The sequence below is a fragment of the Rhopalosiphum padi genome, chromosome 2, assembly GCF_020882245.1.
Source record: "Rhopalosiphum padi isolate XX-2018 chromosome 2, ASM2088224v1, whole genome shotgun sequence".
Taxonomy (NCBI): domain Eukaryota; kingdom Metazoa; phylum Arthropoda; class Insecta; order Hemiptera; family Aphididae; genus Rhopalosiphum; species Rhopalosiphum padi.
Genome location: NC_083598.1, coordinates 20732170 through 20748450, shown reverse-complemented (window position 1 = coordinate 20748450; position 16281 = coordinate 20732170). Strand labels below are relative to the sequence as shown.

At 24.9% G+C, this 16281-nt stretch overlaps 1 protein-coding gene across 1 annotated transcript in view; it reads left to right on the top strand.

The window, feature by feature from the left end:
* The first annotated feature begins 9916 nt into the window (after window positions 1–9916).
* LOC132920383 (growth/differentiation factor 8-like) overlaps window positions 9917–16281 on the top strand; it is a 38795-nt gene continuing 32430 nt past the window's right edge. Inside the window, exon 1 of the mRNA XM_060982738.1 lies at window positions 9917–10134. The gene's annotated coding sequence lies outside the window, so the exon portion shown is untranslated. The remainder of the gene's footprint in view (window positions 10135–16281) is intronic.

Below are 16281 nucleotides of genomic sequence, written 5' to 3'. Positions count from 1 at the left end.
TATTCTACGTACAACATGGAGTAATGAAAAATAAAACGTTTTGTACATTTTAACGACGTTCAACTCTTACAATATATTACATTATTACACGACATATGATTATAATTTGTAAACAAATAGTTTTGTTTTACCTTGGAGGTTATTTACGAGACAGTATGGTGTATAACAATACATAAATTTTTTCGTAATTTGATTTTGAATTAGTTGGAAAAGAAAGTGAACTAAAATTGGTTTTAGACTTTAAGTAAACTACATTTTAAAACTCATTATATTATAAGATCTTTATCGTTAAAAATCATTATTATCGATAAGTTTATTTTTATTTATCTTCAATTTACGAGAGAAAAGTAATAATGAAAAGCTCTTAGATCCTGTACCTTAAGGATAAGTGACGAGTATGATGTGATGTAAGCAAGAGGTCACGTTGAGATTTCTCCTTTGAAACCATAGATATTAAAACCATACAAACCATAAATTTTCGAAAATCCGAAACAGTAATGTTTTAAAATAATACTTGTTGGGAGCTCATGACTTGCTTTATATAATTTATTGCAGTTAACGTTTTGCATTACATTTTTCGAGGGCATCCAACTTACTTTTCTTGGAACAATGCCTTTAGTGATTTTTATGTGTTGTTTTTTATCATTATTATGTATTATTTAATGCGAAGTACTTGTTCAATCAGTCTGGTTATGGTTGTTGGCCATTTTTTATTTTCATTTTTTTTCAATTTACCATTGCAACAAGATCATAGATAGAGCAAACACACGCAGACATACGATCGACAGTAACATCTTGCACTAGTGCAAGGACAGGTTACATTTCGGTTAACACAGACCTTCGGACATTTATATACTTATTCTTGTTGCAGTATGGGCGCCATCATTCTTGTAATCAAACTGCAGTCCTGCAAAACTGAGATATTTTTATTATTATCAGATAATCTCTAGCATTTATATTTTATATATGACTTTTACGATTATTAGCTATGTTTTTTTTATACCTACTTTTTGTTATAATACATAATCTATTAAAGGTTTCTAAATATTTTATAATGTTATAAGATGAAGACTAATAGTATAATGAAATGAGATATTCAAAAGATTTATTACATTCTTAATTGTTATCACATAAAAACCTAATATGTAGTAATAACATAACTATAGCTATATACTTATTAATTTATTTTGATCAAATAATAACAATTTTAAAACAGATTTTAATTTTTTTGAAATTTAAAATTAAAAATTGTTATTGAGTTATTGATCATTTTAAAAACGAATCGTTAAAAGAAAACTCAAATTATTAATCTTTTAACATATTATGATGCTATATTGCTATCCATAAATATCTGGCTTCTATAGTTGATATTTTATAAATCACTCTTTATACAAAGAATTTAAAACTTAAAAAATTAAAACCATTATTGAACAAAAATATAACGGTATATGCCACTGTTTGTACTTATTGTAATTAGTATAATAATATGATATGATTGTTGAAGAAACCGAAAGAGATTAATTTTAATTTTTTTAATTTGTTGTATTAGCCATTATAGGCAACTTTAATATTAGGTACCTAAGCAAAACTTTGATAACAGTTGTGATTGTATTAAAATCAGTGACTCAACTTTGATAAAATGAAAGTAAAACATAATAGTTTACTAAACAGATGTCAAAAAGTAGTAATATTTATGTTTATAGTTAATAAGTACTGAAATATGTTTGTATAATAACTGTTTACGCTTGTTGATGTAACGGTTTAGCACTAAATATTTGTGGACGTCACTGTGTGATGGCAAAAATTGAAGGTACGCCCAAAATTATTTGGGATTGAGTATGGGGACCACTATAAGAAATTGTATTTCAATATGGAAATATGATAAATAATCAACTTAATCATATTATACAATACATTTAAAAATACAGGAGATCAAAATTACCTACCACGATCTGATTATCTGTAGAACGGAAGTAATTTTTCCTAGTTCCAACAATATTATGGTCATGTATTATGAATTATAATCTATAATTATCATCTTTGTACATTATAATTTGCTATTACTATGAAGTTTTGATTGTTTATATAATTAATAAATGTTCACATGTATTATTAAATTGTGTAACATCAATTGACCCGATAACATACATTCTTCGTTATTCATACTATATTTTTCCGTGTATTCGTGTATAGGTACTGATGTAAATATAAGAATGCTGTAAAATAATTGTATTTTATTGTCGTAAAATGATGAATTTTAAATTAAGTAGTTTCACATACATTGTAAATAATACATTATATACACCTACAATATATTTGCCGACGTTTTGTATTAGATCAATCGTCTAGACTACAGACAGTCGACCGGTTTTGCTTTCGTTCGACCCGATTTTAACATTTTTTTAGATTCCCATTGAAGATTAGGATCTATAGCGTATTTGGAGAGCCATTTATTTTGTTTTATAGCCCGAAGGTAGGCATTGAAGGATGACGATGCTCCCGTATGTACTTCACATACTTTTTTTTATTGTGGAATGCGTTAAGATTGGCACAAATAAATGTGAAATCCCTTCCCTTTGGCAATGTTATATCAACCCTGATTGTATATTTGTATTTCTTGTGGATAAACACTAAAACGCATAACATTTTCGTAATATTTTTGACGAGTAAATTAATTTATTTTGCTAACGTAAATTAAAAGGAGTAAGTAATTAAAAATTAATTAATACATTCTACGTGACCACATTTTATTGGTTTGATACTTAAAATAAATATAAACTGTATAGTAATACGTAATAACACTAATAAACCATTAAAAATATGCGCAAACCATAATATTTACGGAAGAGATTTACAAATTTATATTTTATTAATTCATTTACGTTTTAATTTAAAATTATACATTAATTGATGTTTGATATGATTTTGAGACTTCTGCCTGCGGAGTTCAGAAGATGTAACATAATTATGGATGTGAAAAAGAAGACATATTTGTAATTTGTTTCAATGATTTTATAATAGACAGATAAGTCATGGATTGTACAAGAATGGCATGCTGACAATTTTATAATTTGTTTTATTTCCGCTAGTTACAGTGATGTCGCTATTGTAAACCAGTTATTACTAACTGTATTATGTTATTTATTATCGATGACGGTGCCATCGATATCATTTATGTCAAAATTCACAATTGACTCCAGATTTTTTTAAATATTTATCATATTATAATTCACCAAAATATTAAAAACACACATTATTCATAAAATTAAAATATTAAATATTACTAGGTTGATTCAATTAAAAATTTGAAATAAAAAAAATTATTATACATTAAACGAGTTATAATCCGTAGATATTATAAAAACATGAAAACAATCGTACATGTAATAAATTATGCAAAACTTTGTAACCAATTCTGTACTAATTCAAAATAAAAAAAATAAAAAAAATTAATAATTTAAAAAACATATTAAGAAGCATTATTTTAAAATAATAAAAATGAAAATGTTTGCATGTTTGCCATTTATGTAATATAATACATAATAATTTGTGGTAATCATAGGTAGAAAATAAAAAAAGTTCAATCAATATCAAAAAAATTAAGATCAAAATATACTATATTTAGAATATGGTTATATTTATAATAAAATAAATATACCTACAGTGTGTTCCATAATTTTCATTTATTTATCGGATTAATTTAATTTGATTTTTTGAGTACTATATACCTATTTGTTGACATTTTTTCAATACAATTAATTGGGTGAAGGTAAGACAAGAAATAGTGTTTGTATTTTTGTATAATACAAATATAATTATACAAACATTCTGTAATAACGAATGAAATAATTAATTTATATAATAATATAAATATGATTTTAAATTCTAAATTGAATTTAAAATATGTTTTTAACTGATATTTTGGGTTTTTATGATTTAGTAAATTTTTTTTTTTAATATATTGCATTTGCAGCTTATATTCATTTTTAATTTTTATGTTAACATATATTAACCATCATATTATTTTGCATAATTTTTCAAAATACTAATTATTTTATTAAAACTAATGTATAGCGTCTTGAAAAGACGCTACTGCATTTTTTGTTTTCATCTTACATTAATGCGTAACATAGTAAATTTACACTCAGAAGTTCACGTTTAGCTTCATTAGTTTTATCGTTAGAGTGAATATTATGTAACTTAATGGTAAGAAGTTTATCTGTGTTCTTGTGTAGATTTTTACGACGATTCAATTTTTTAGCAAGTTTTGCGTGTATAAAATAACAAATAACCCAATTTACAAATGCTCATAACTTGCTTTAAAACGGAATAATGTTTGCTCTTGCTCTAATGTTAAACGAAGCTAAATATGGTGATTTTTTTCTTTAGTTCCTCAAAAAAAATTACATTTGAAAGTACATTACTATACTATTATACAGCCTTTATCTAAAAATTGATTGCGGAGCAATAATTATTTTATGCATGTATGTCGAATGTCGTATAAATGTCCATTAAAAATTAATTTGGATTTCTGGCAGAATTTTTTTTATACGTATATAAGTTGAAAATCTTTAAAAGAATCATGTACCTATATTTTCAAATCTTAAGTAAAAAACCAATAGTTTTTATGAATTTCCAACCACAAAATAATTTTTGATTTTTATTAACTTTCAAAATGTTAAACGCTTATAAAAAATATTGCAACAATAGATTTTCAATATTTTTTTAATTGAGAAATAAGGAACTTGAGAGGAAAATTTTATATTAAATTTTCAAGCATTTTTATCCCGAAAATAGTTTTTTAGTCGCATTAAAAAAAAAAAAAATAGGTACTAACTAAATTTCTTATACGAATAAATAACTTAAAATTAGTCGAAATATTTTGAAAATTTATTGTAAATAAACAATCATGATGAACACATTTAGTGAAAATTGCAAGTGATTAATTAAGTATTTTATACAAAATCTAATAGGTCAAAATTTGGATTTATGTAAACATTTCAATTTTACCTTATTTTTTTTTTTGTTTTCCCGATTATAATATTTAGGTACTTAAAAAAACTATGATTTTTTTTCTGTAAATTTCAACTATATTAACTATATCCAATTTTCTACCAAAAATTACATCCATTTATGAAAATCGAAGATTTTAGCCACTAAGGTTAAGCAGATAGAAAAATAGACACATATCTGTACATCATATTGTAATATCAATACATATTCATCGTTCCGCTCAGAATCTAAAATATAATTTATTTTTTTTTATTTTTACTTATAAACGCCATACTGCTCTTAACAATATAGTACATATTAACGAATGTATACAGTAATATAATTACATAATTAAAATTACTGTATATAAGCAAACTATTACCCTCAATATTATTATATTCATATAAATGTAATAACGACAGATAACTTTTCAGAAGATATGGAACTAATTATTACACATGCGATGTAACCCTTATATAGTTATATGCATGTAATAGGATATCAATAGTTTTGTCTAATGATACTCAAATAGAACAATTCTCTATTTCTTTTCTGATTTTACGTGAATATCGAATGTCGTAAATTTGAATTTTAAATGTCCGTCAAAAATTAATTTGGCTTTCTGGTAGAATTTTTTTTTATACAAGTTGAAAATCTTATAAGAACCATATGTACTATATTATTTGTATTTTAAAATCTTAGGTATAAAACCAAAAATGTTGATAAATTTCTAACTATAAAATAATTTGTGATTTTTTATTCATTTTCAAAATGTTAAACGCTTGTGCAAAAATATTTTATTTTTTTTCCATAGTGGAATATCTTTTGTCACCAAGAGGATACAAATAATATCATTGTTAAATACATTTAAATGTTGATTGTTTGTTCTATTTTTATCTGGCGACATTGTTTAGTTAGACCGCTTGTTAGAAGGGTAGAAATAATAAAAACTAATTAATTATTCTATTAAATCAATATTTAAAAAAAGTATCGATTTACGATATGCAACTTTTATTCAATAATAAATTATGCAATTTATATAGTAATTTTTACTTGTATGCAAAATAAAAATTTGACTATAGATTACACATTACGAAACATCGACATTTCTAATCAAAATTATTCTGGGTGAATTGTAGAAGAATATATGCATTTACATAAAAATCCGGGCCCTACTTATTACTTATTAGGCACCCATTAGATATATCATTGTAAAAGTATAATAATAAATTAAATCGAATATTCAGATAAAACGAATAGTGACGCCTGACGAATAATACATATTTGACATTTGTGCATTTCATTCGATATAACGTTACGAGTAGGTATCTAAATGAAATCGAAATTTAAAATGATATAACATTGATCAGAAAACCAAATGCAAAACTATAATTTTGCATAAATCGGTATTTCGAAACTTCATTCAAATTTATAAAATATCTCGATCTCATATTAATTCTGATCTAAAGAGATATCAAAACGCCGTGTTTTCTTATGCAATACGATTTTTTTTTTATTTAATGTACATGATACACGAAAATAACTTACACTGTAAAAACTTAAAACTACATTTATATAAGTACATATATAACAAAACAATATTAGTTTCATTTAAAGAAATACAATTTATTAAAATATTAAACACTTCACTACTATCAGATTTTCAATCGTATGACTCAATTGTATTTCCAATAAAATTATTTTATACACTATATTAATTAATTAAACTGATATATATTGAGTATGGACAATTTATTATTCGCTATCATAGAGTATCATCGTATTATTTTAATCAGTGCTTAAATTCGTTATCAAAATATTATAGTAGTCCAGAAAAATGTTGTTACCACTTACCAGTTATAATCAGCAACCAATTACCATTACTATATTTGAGATTATCGATTAATATTTAATCAATAACTATTTCGAAAAAAACTAGTGGTTATTGTTACATAATAATAAAAATAAATTATTTATTACATTTTGTTGTTTTTCTAAACCTTTACTAAAATATGCATTAATAAGACTAACTTACTATAATATTATTTTATAAGATTTCAACAAATATGTTCAGATACTAACAAATACGAGGTACCTATATAGATAATGAAAATAAAATATTAAATGTTATTCTTATCACGTGAGAATTGTTTTAATGTCGAAAAATTATATTTATTATTTTAATTTTATTCTTTTTATATTATGAATATTATCTTAATAATCATGAAAACATTAATATAAGTAAGTAGCGTTTAGAATCTATTTAATTTTATTTTTAGATTACCAAATAATTGATTTCCCTATATAACTATCACCAGAAAGACGGAATTAATGATAATAATGACATTTATTACCCACGTTTATATTATAGAATACCTACCAACCTACCAATCGTATTACAAGAATAAAGTAAAAGCAATTATGATAGTAAAATAGAATAGATTCAAGAAGCTATATTCGTTATTTTACTGTTGTAATAATTATAATAGTTAATAGTGTTTATATATTATATCATAACTTATGTTGCTAAAACAAATTAATTGATAACTCAAAGCGAACCGTAGTTGGTTAATTTGCTATTTTATACGTTTGTAAGATGAAGACAACATTTTATGCGGATAAGTTTAAATTTTAAATTGAGTGCTAGATTGCTAGCTATGAATATTATTAGTTGTTTTACAACAATAAAAAACATAAATATTTTCATTAATACATTTTAATATTTAACTCAAATAAATTCTTATAAATGAATTAAATAAAATAAAAACATTAGTAGGTACATAATATTATTTAAACAAATTTTATTTGTTGTACTAACAAGACTCGAATTGGGCACACCACACAAGCAAATTTCTCCAAGATTATAGCCACTTAATGAATACAAATGCCTCCCTAATAAACCCAACTTACGATCAAACACGTGATGACAGAATGTTGTACGTAATATCATATTATTAATAACATAAAAACGTATAAATACGATTTTCTTAGATAAATCAACATTTCAGAAAAAAAATTAGAAAGCAGTCGCATTTTTTTCTGGTAAAATCGTCAAATTTTAATGCAAAAACAAGATTTTTTTTTAAATTTAAACTAAATCCCTACATTGTTAAAATTACAACCGAATCATTTTTAATATAATATACACATTTGGCAAGACCGATAAGAATAATTTTATATTATCCGTAGAATTATACTAGCCCGCATATATACGGTGACCGCATAATAACTACGCGGTTTTTGTCATTCCAGATAATGTATTTATTAATTAATTGAACAATAGTATAGTAAATAGGTATATCAAAATGGTATTTGGTATACCTGTTTCACAGTGTATTACACTCGAACGAACACTTCTGCATTTTAAGATTCAAAAGTTGTATTACAGAAAATTGTTTAAATTCGAATACTTATACTATTATATTATATTTTTATTTTCAAGTAAAGATACAATAATTAGTAAGTACATAATTACTAGATATTACAATTTAAGCTAGTTCCACATATAGCGTGAACCGTTCGGAATGTTCATAAAACCCTAACTTCAACGCGAACATTAGCTCAAAATGAAATACAATGAATCTCGAGCGAACATTTGCGTTGTATGAAACCGGCTTTATTATCAAGATTCACTTTTTGATGAAACCAATGATAGCTGCAAATGAAGTTAAAACACGACTTATGAATTATAACTGAGGGTTTCTGATAAATTCTTGGAAATTTTGCGCCAATTCTGAAATCTGTTAATTAAAGTATAAAAATCTACAATTCACAAAAACTTTTTAATTGAGAATAAGGATCAATGTTATTAATATGATTATTCTTGGGTTATCAGATTAATTGCTTTATTATTAGGTTATTTAGGTTTTAAGTAAAAACAGATTTTAGACTTCCGAAAATATTTTATTCTAAATACTAAGGTAACAAAATAAACTAAATTATATTCCAATTCTTCTAGTCCACGCTTTGTTTTTTAAAAAACATTACATTTGAAACTCGAAATTCTTCGTAAATGTCATTTAATATTTTAAGTATGTATTTATCCACGATACAATTTGTTGTGTATCTGCCTCGTTAGTCGTTACAGAACACACTTGAGTACTTGACTAAAATGTAATTAATTTTATAGACATAATTAATTTTTTTCTCCATGTACTTAAATACATATTTATATTCACATTATGTACGTATGTACCAGTGTAGTAATAGTTTTAATTTTTAATTTGTAGGTATAAAATATAATAATGTAGAAATCCGTATAATTAAAGTAGGTAGTCTTGTTGTACACACCGTGTCTATAATAATATTATAATTGAGCTTAAATTAAATCATTAGAGCGGATGTATACAGGTACATATTATGTCGATTTGTATCATCGTGTATACACATAACTATTACTTTGATTTTATTTTATATGTATTTAAATTACTATAGGTTCTCACATTCACTATAAATGTGCGTCATTGTGTGCGAAACGTATGCAGAATAAAAAAAAGAATAACATTTGCACAAAAAAAAAATTATATTGATGTTAAATGTATTCAGTTTGAAAATGATCTACGCTAACGCACTTTTTATGTTATCCCATCGATCACACTGGCACGCGAACAGATAAAATCCTGAATGTATATAATAATCCAATATATATCCAAGGAACGTGTACATTATTAAATACGTCAGACGATTGGTGTGTGTGTGTACCCCCTCCTATAGTTGTTGGGTTTTTTCCTTCTATATTCTCTTCTATCTTACTTTTGTTGTTATTTTTTTTTTTCATATTGTTACTAGAATGTCTTTTATATAGGTATATATTGTTGTTTTTATTTTTTTTTTACCTGTAATCCCGAAGGGTAAATAAGTGAAAAAAACACAGTTTGTTCACCGGTGGAAGGGACGGTGATCGGTTCGGGTTTAAAGAGAGTGGGAGCGTTCGGTGGAGTTTTTATTTTGACAGTGACAGTAACCACAGACTGACCGACCAACCAGAGATTTTTGTTTCACCTTCGAGTACAACCCCCCGAACTCAGCAATTTCAACACGGGTCCGTGTTAAATTGTTTAATTTATAATATATCAGTTTGTCCTATACCGTACAGGTGGTCAAGTTTAATCCTGGATACCTCCTCGTTAACGCAATTTAACTGTAAGTATTAATATTATTTATTGTCGTAGTAGTTTTATTAATACTGTTTTCTTATTATTATCAGAAATTTATTAATTTAGTGTAGCTTCTAATCCGATTTAAAAACAAACTATGATTGTACAAGAAAAAATAATTAATTAAATAATTAATTGAAGTGTAATTTAATAATTGTAATGTTTTAAATAAGTTAATAATATTTAATTGATTTTTAAAAATATTTTTTCTAAATAACTAATTATTCGATATTTAACATTTAAGACTTTTAAATAATTTTATATTAATAGAAAGTTGTAGGCATATTAAATAAAATAATAGTAAGAAATTTTAGTTTTACGAATAAGTGTTAAATACGCTTGATCATTATTACAAAGATATATATCTACCGTACGTACAGACTTTTTAATTTAACTAACTACACAAAATATGACAGTTAACTTTTTTTATGGACAAAAATATTTTTTTTATCTCTCCATTACATTTATTAATAACATCTTATAACATAATTCTAAGATATTTTGTTAAAACGTTGGTAGGCATCGTATATATTACAACAAAATCAGTTGTTCAAACGGTTGGTAGCATAAAAACTGGTTCATCCTCAATTTTGTTTTTCAAAAACCCTCGCAACCAAAAAAAAAAATAATAATATAATAATAAAAAAAATAACTAATAAGAATCCTCGATTAGGTAAGCCGTATATTTTGAGTACTTGGGCTTGGTTGAATTTCGAGTATTTGTAAATCTATTACAAAAGGTCAAAACGGCTGGACTGACTCTAACCGTATCCAACCTATGATCGTCCCCCCTCTTTAACTATTACCGAGGGATACAGGGGGCCACCAGCGACGTTATCCGTGAGGGGCACGTTCGCTCGCGAGTTTTAAGCTAACGTACGTGATCTGCAGGTAGTGCAAAAATTCACAACAATGCAACGTGTACCAGATGTTTTTCTTTTGATAATGCTTGTAGGTAGAGAGAGAGAGTGAAAGAGTGAGAGGTAAAAATAAAATCCGGACGTAGATATATATCTAACACAATATAATAACAATAATACCGTTCAAGTTTCATCATTGTAGCGATGATATTTTGATGAACTGCCAAAATGGAAAAAAACCAGGTGAAGGATAAAAAAAAAAAAAAATAATAAAAGGAAAGAAAAGATCCAAAAATGCTACTGGTCTGATAGTGTAATGTAAAAAATAGTCCTGCAATATATGTTGTCGTGTGCCATCGAATTAAATAAAAAATAAGTAGGTAATCCTAGGGCGAACAATCATTTCGATAAAACGGTATTTCGCTATCACAACACAGTAGTCATTAGTTTAACCGTCATATTTTTTTTTTTTTTTTTGTTTAGGGGTTGTGTAATATGGATTTCAAAAGAAATTACCCTTGTATTATTCTGCAGGCTTTGCCTATAGGGATACAAGACAATGTTTTTACACATCAAGTTGAACTGGGATGGGATAGCGTGATAGGGTTCTCTTTACGTTATACCGCGTGGTTACAGGTTTAACACGATAATATGAGATAATAATATAATACCATATAATGTTGTATAAAGATAAAGTATTATTTTATTAAAACTGAATTTTCGCGGAAAATATTTAAAAATTAAATACATTATTGTAAATTAATAAAAACTTTAAACATTTTTTTTATTAGAATGTGGTAAATGATAGTAAATCAAAGCTATATATATATAAGAATAATCAGAGAGTACCTACGTATAAATCTTAAGCTTGTTTGTAAGCATTTATTTTTAGGTTGTTATTATGCAAGTTATATTCATTTTATGATTCCTAATAGTAATAAAAAGAAGCTTAACTTCAGATATTTTCAGATAATTTCCGTTAAGCAGTTTTTTTGATTATAAAATAAGTAATTTGTATTAATTTAATTTTTAATTTTTAATTATATACTTACTTATTTTTTCACTTATTTATTATTTTTGACAAGTTTGTAATTACACGTATTATTTACATGATAGTGTTTTCATATAGGTATTTGTTATATTTAATTATTAATCATAAATTCATAACAAATAATGTAATTATTTATTTTTTTAACTAATATTTTGTTTGCTTAAAAACAGTGAAATACTGAAATAGATATTATGTTAAAGGTACACTTCAATATTATATTAATTTTAATTTTAACTTAATTTATAATTTATTATTTTGAAATTATTATGAAATAAATTATTTTAAATATTATACTAAAAAACGATTTATTAGGCATTTTTAAGAGTTTAATATTATAATATTGTACCTATAGTTAATACATCTTTAAAATATTATTTTATTAACACTCGGAACAGGAATTTATATAAGTTATCTAGTGATAATTGATCGAACTTATGCAAGTTTAGCGAAAGAAAGTAATATTTTTTCACTGGTTGAAGTTGTACATTATACTTAATTGTTTAACATAATAAAAAAGAGAGATGATAATATGTTCATACTATCATGTATTAATAATCATTATAAAATATTATGTAATGTTTTAATATTATTTGAAGATTGATTAATATCTAACGATCATGTGTTCTTATGTTTAATTAAAACACGATTATATATAATTTTCAATTGGTAATACGTTTTATTTTCATAATACATAACAGATACCTAAAATTGAACATTTTTCGTTTTGGATTTGTGTGTGTGTTCTTCGGCTCAATGGTACAAACGTAGGTATTGCGTTATTATTTAAAAAAAAAATCAAACATGTTTTAATTTAATTTGCTATACGTATATTGAATAATCGCTGAAGAACATTAAAATAATGTTTGATTAACATATGTTATGCAAATTAAACAAAGATCCTGAAACGAGGTCATTGCTCTCGTTTTATTTCGTTTCGTATATTAACGGTAATTCTATGATAATAATATGTGAATGGTAGATTTTTTAATAGAAAATTCTAATGTAATATGATGTATTTACCAAACTTTTATAAGAAAATTTGAACACACGACTGTATAATATTGTTTTTACATTAAATACCGGAAAGTAAAACGTAAGATATACATAATAAAGTACATATTTTAATACATAAGCGTCCATGAATATTTATAAAAACATTATTGTTTTTATGTACAATATTATTATATTATATAATCGGTTTATTAGGTATATGTAGTTGTCACATAATATTACTCACAAGTATTGTTTTTACATAGGTTTAGACGTTAATATGAACATTTTTTATTGTGTAATATTGATAATAAAAAATAGTTAATAATGATGAATTTGAAAGATGCTAAGTTTTTCGACAAGTTTGATATGTATATGTGTGTCTATAAAATTAAATGGAACTATAACATTTAATAGTTACACATTCAATATAAGACCCATATAACTCTCGTTCATTCATTGTAACTCGGTGTGTTCATTATTATTCTGAAACAGATGCAATTTTTTTCTCGTAAAGTCAATGCATTTTCTTTAATGTCTTGAGTAAGATGTCTGGTTCTCATTAACAATACTTCCATTTCCGGTTGATTCTATTTAATTTCTTGTCAAAACTATGGCTACTATTATATTATTGTATTATACATAAACTTATGATAATTTAACCTTATAATATACAATATTGTTTAAATGTTGTAGGAATTAAAAAACTGATGATGGTCTTTTTATGTTATCGTTATTTATACAATCATACCCATAGCTTCCTACACGGTAAAACAGTAAAGTTGTCCTATCCCAACTCTGAATAATTTAAATATAATGAGTTGTTCTTGGTTAGGTGCTTGTTCAAAGACTGTATTTCCCAGTTATATTATTCTTAATGATTATTTTTCGTCTAGCAAAACTAAAAATAAATATGGGGGAGCTGGCAACTTCGAGTTTTGACCTCTTCAATGGTATATGCCATGGGGATAGGTGGTATTAAAGAACTGTGTGAATTAATTTCGCGTGGTCGAGGTCAACGACTAGCCAAATTGGTAAGTACGTGCAAAAAATATAACGACAGGCATAGCAAGAAAGAAGGCGGTCGGAGGAAGGGGTAAATTGTTTTATTGTAATATGGAACAAAGTATATTACTCTTAAATTATACACTTATAGTTTATTGAGTACATCTTGTCGTACATCTAGATTCGTAATAGAATAAGATATAATTTAAATAAACATGAATTAATTTAAAATTAATAATATAATATAACAATATTAATGGAATAGTAGTCAGTAGGTGGGTTCAATGGTTCAAATTACAAGTTTCGCATGTATTATTATTTATTAGATATAGCATGCGTCGTGTTCAATTAAAGTGTTACAGGATTTGATTAACTATTTTTGACATACATAGTTACATTAATAAATACTTTGATTAATGTTTAAAAAGTAAATTTAATATAATATTGAAAAATTCAACACTATTTATTATATTATTATTGTACGTGCGGTATATAAATATATAAGGTAAATAGGTAATGAATTCACTGAAGTAAATATAAAGATGAAAAATCATAAGTATTTATAATATAATATATATGTACTTACTGTTTATAATGTTATATTATAAAACATAACCGATTGTATTTGATAGCCATTATGAGAAAAAATAAAAATGAATAATATTTCAAGAGGATAATGACCATCGTGCCTTATGAGCATTATTAAATTTGTTGGTGGGGTTACGTGTTAGAACACATCTGGTCACGGTTAATGGGCAGATGTATGGGTTTCGGGTTTCCAAATTTCAAAAAGATTTCGCGTGTTTTAAATGCTACACTTCTTGGGAAAAATGCACTAATAAGCAATGTTTGGCGAACACTCACGTACCAGATCCGACAAGGACATGAGACAACTGCAATAGGACATTAGAAAAAGTCCATAAATAATATTGTTTTGTATACGTTTTCAAACTACCGTGTAATTTACGAGATTTCTGAAAGTATGACTATAGTTCATAGTTTCTCACTTGTCAATATAAATGTGTTTATTACAATTCTTGCAGAGTTCGCTTTGCTATAATGATTATAAATTATTTTAGTTATATTATGCAGAATAATTTGACATTGCACAACACTCATAATGAAACTATAATAAAACAATAAACTGCAAAAAATAGGTACATAAAAATATATTAATAATGCTCAAAATTATTCCTATAATGATCACCTTAAAAACTACCGAGATAGTACATTTAATACTCACATGAACGCACATTACTATACTAATTCAAGTATTAAGTAGGTTTACCAAATTACATTTTGGAGTGATATTAAATTTTCTCAAAAGCTATTTTTTATGTTTTTTATCACCTATAATATTAAGATATTGTAAATGTGTTATTTGTATATATATATATACGTGATTCATTTTAAGGAATAATATAGTATTGGCTTATTATTTTCATTAAATATTAAGATTAGTATTTTCTGGACATTTTCAATTTTTACAAAATCTTTTGAGATATTTATAGACATATTAAATTTAAACTTTCATGTTGATAAAATGTTTATTTCTAGGTTAAAAGCCTTAAACATTTAATAAAAGGTTCCTCATAAGTTGTTCAATAGTATATTAAAAAATTAAAAAATATCGAAAATATATGGACACAATTTTTTTAAATAATATTTTAGGATTCAAAATAAATTATTTAATATACACACGCACATGACGTATATAATAAAATAAAATAAATCTACTCCTTTAAGCTATATAAGCTATAGCATGTAATGGAATAGAGATTTATTTTTTTATAAAATGATAAACAAACTATATTATAATGTAATAAGTAAACAGCTCAAGTTTTTCTGAAAACGGACATATACATAGTATAGTATGACAAACATAGAAGACAAGACAATTAAAATCAATAATAAAATATATTAGATAAATAACTATAATTATAATATAAATTAATATACAGAAGACTAAATTATATTAATTTAAATACTTTTCTAGTTATAATATTACATTATAAATTTGAATACAACCATTTATAAACCATTTTTTTCTCATTAATTAAATCAGAATGAATATTTTTTTTTTTACATAGTAAGCATTTGGTTAAAATAAGTTGGACCTAGATAATCAACAAAATATTACCCAAAAGATGTTTTTGTATATTTTATTAGTAAATCTATGCTCTATTTGTGAGTAGAAACTAATATATTGTTTTTAAATTTATTGTAT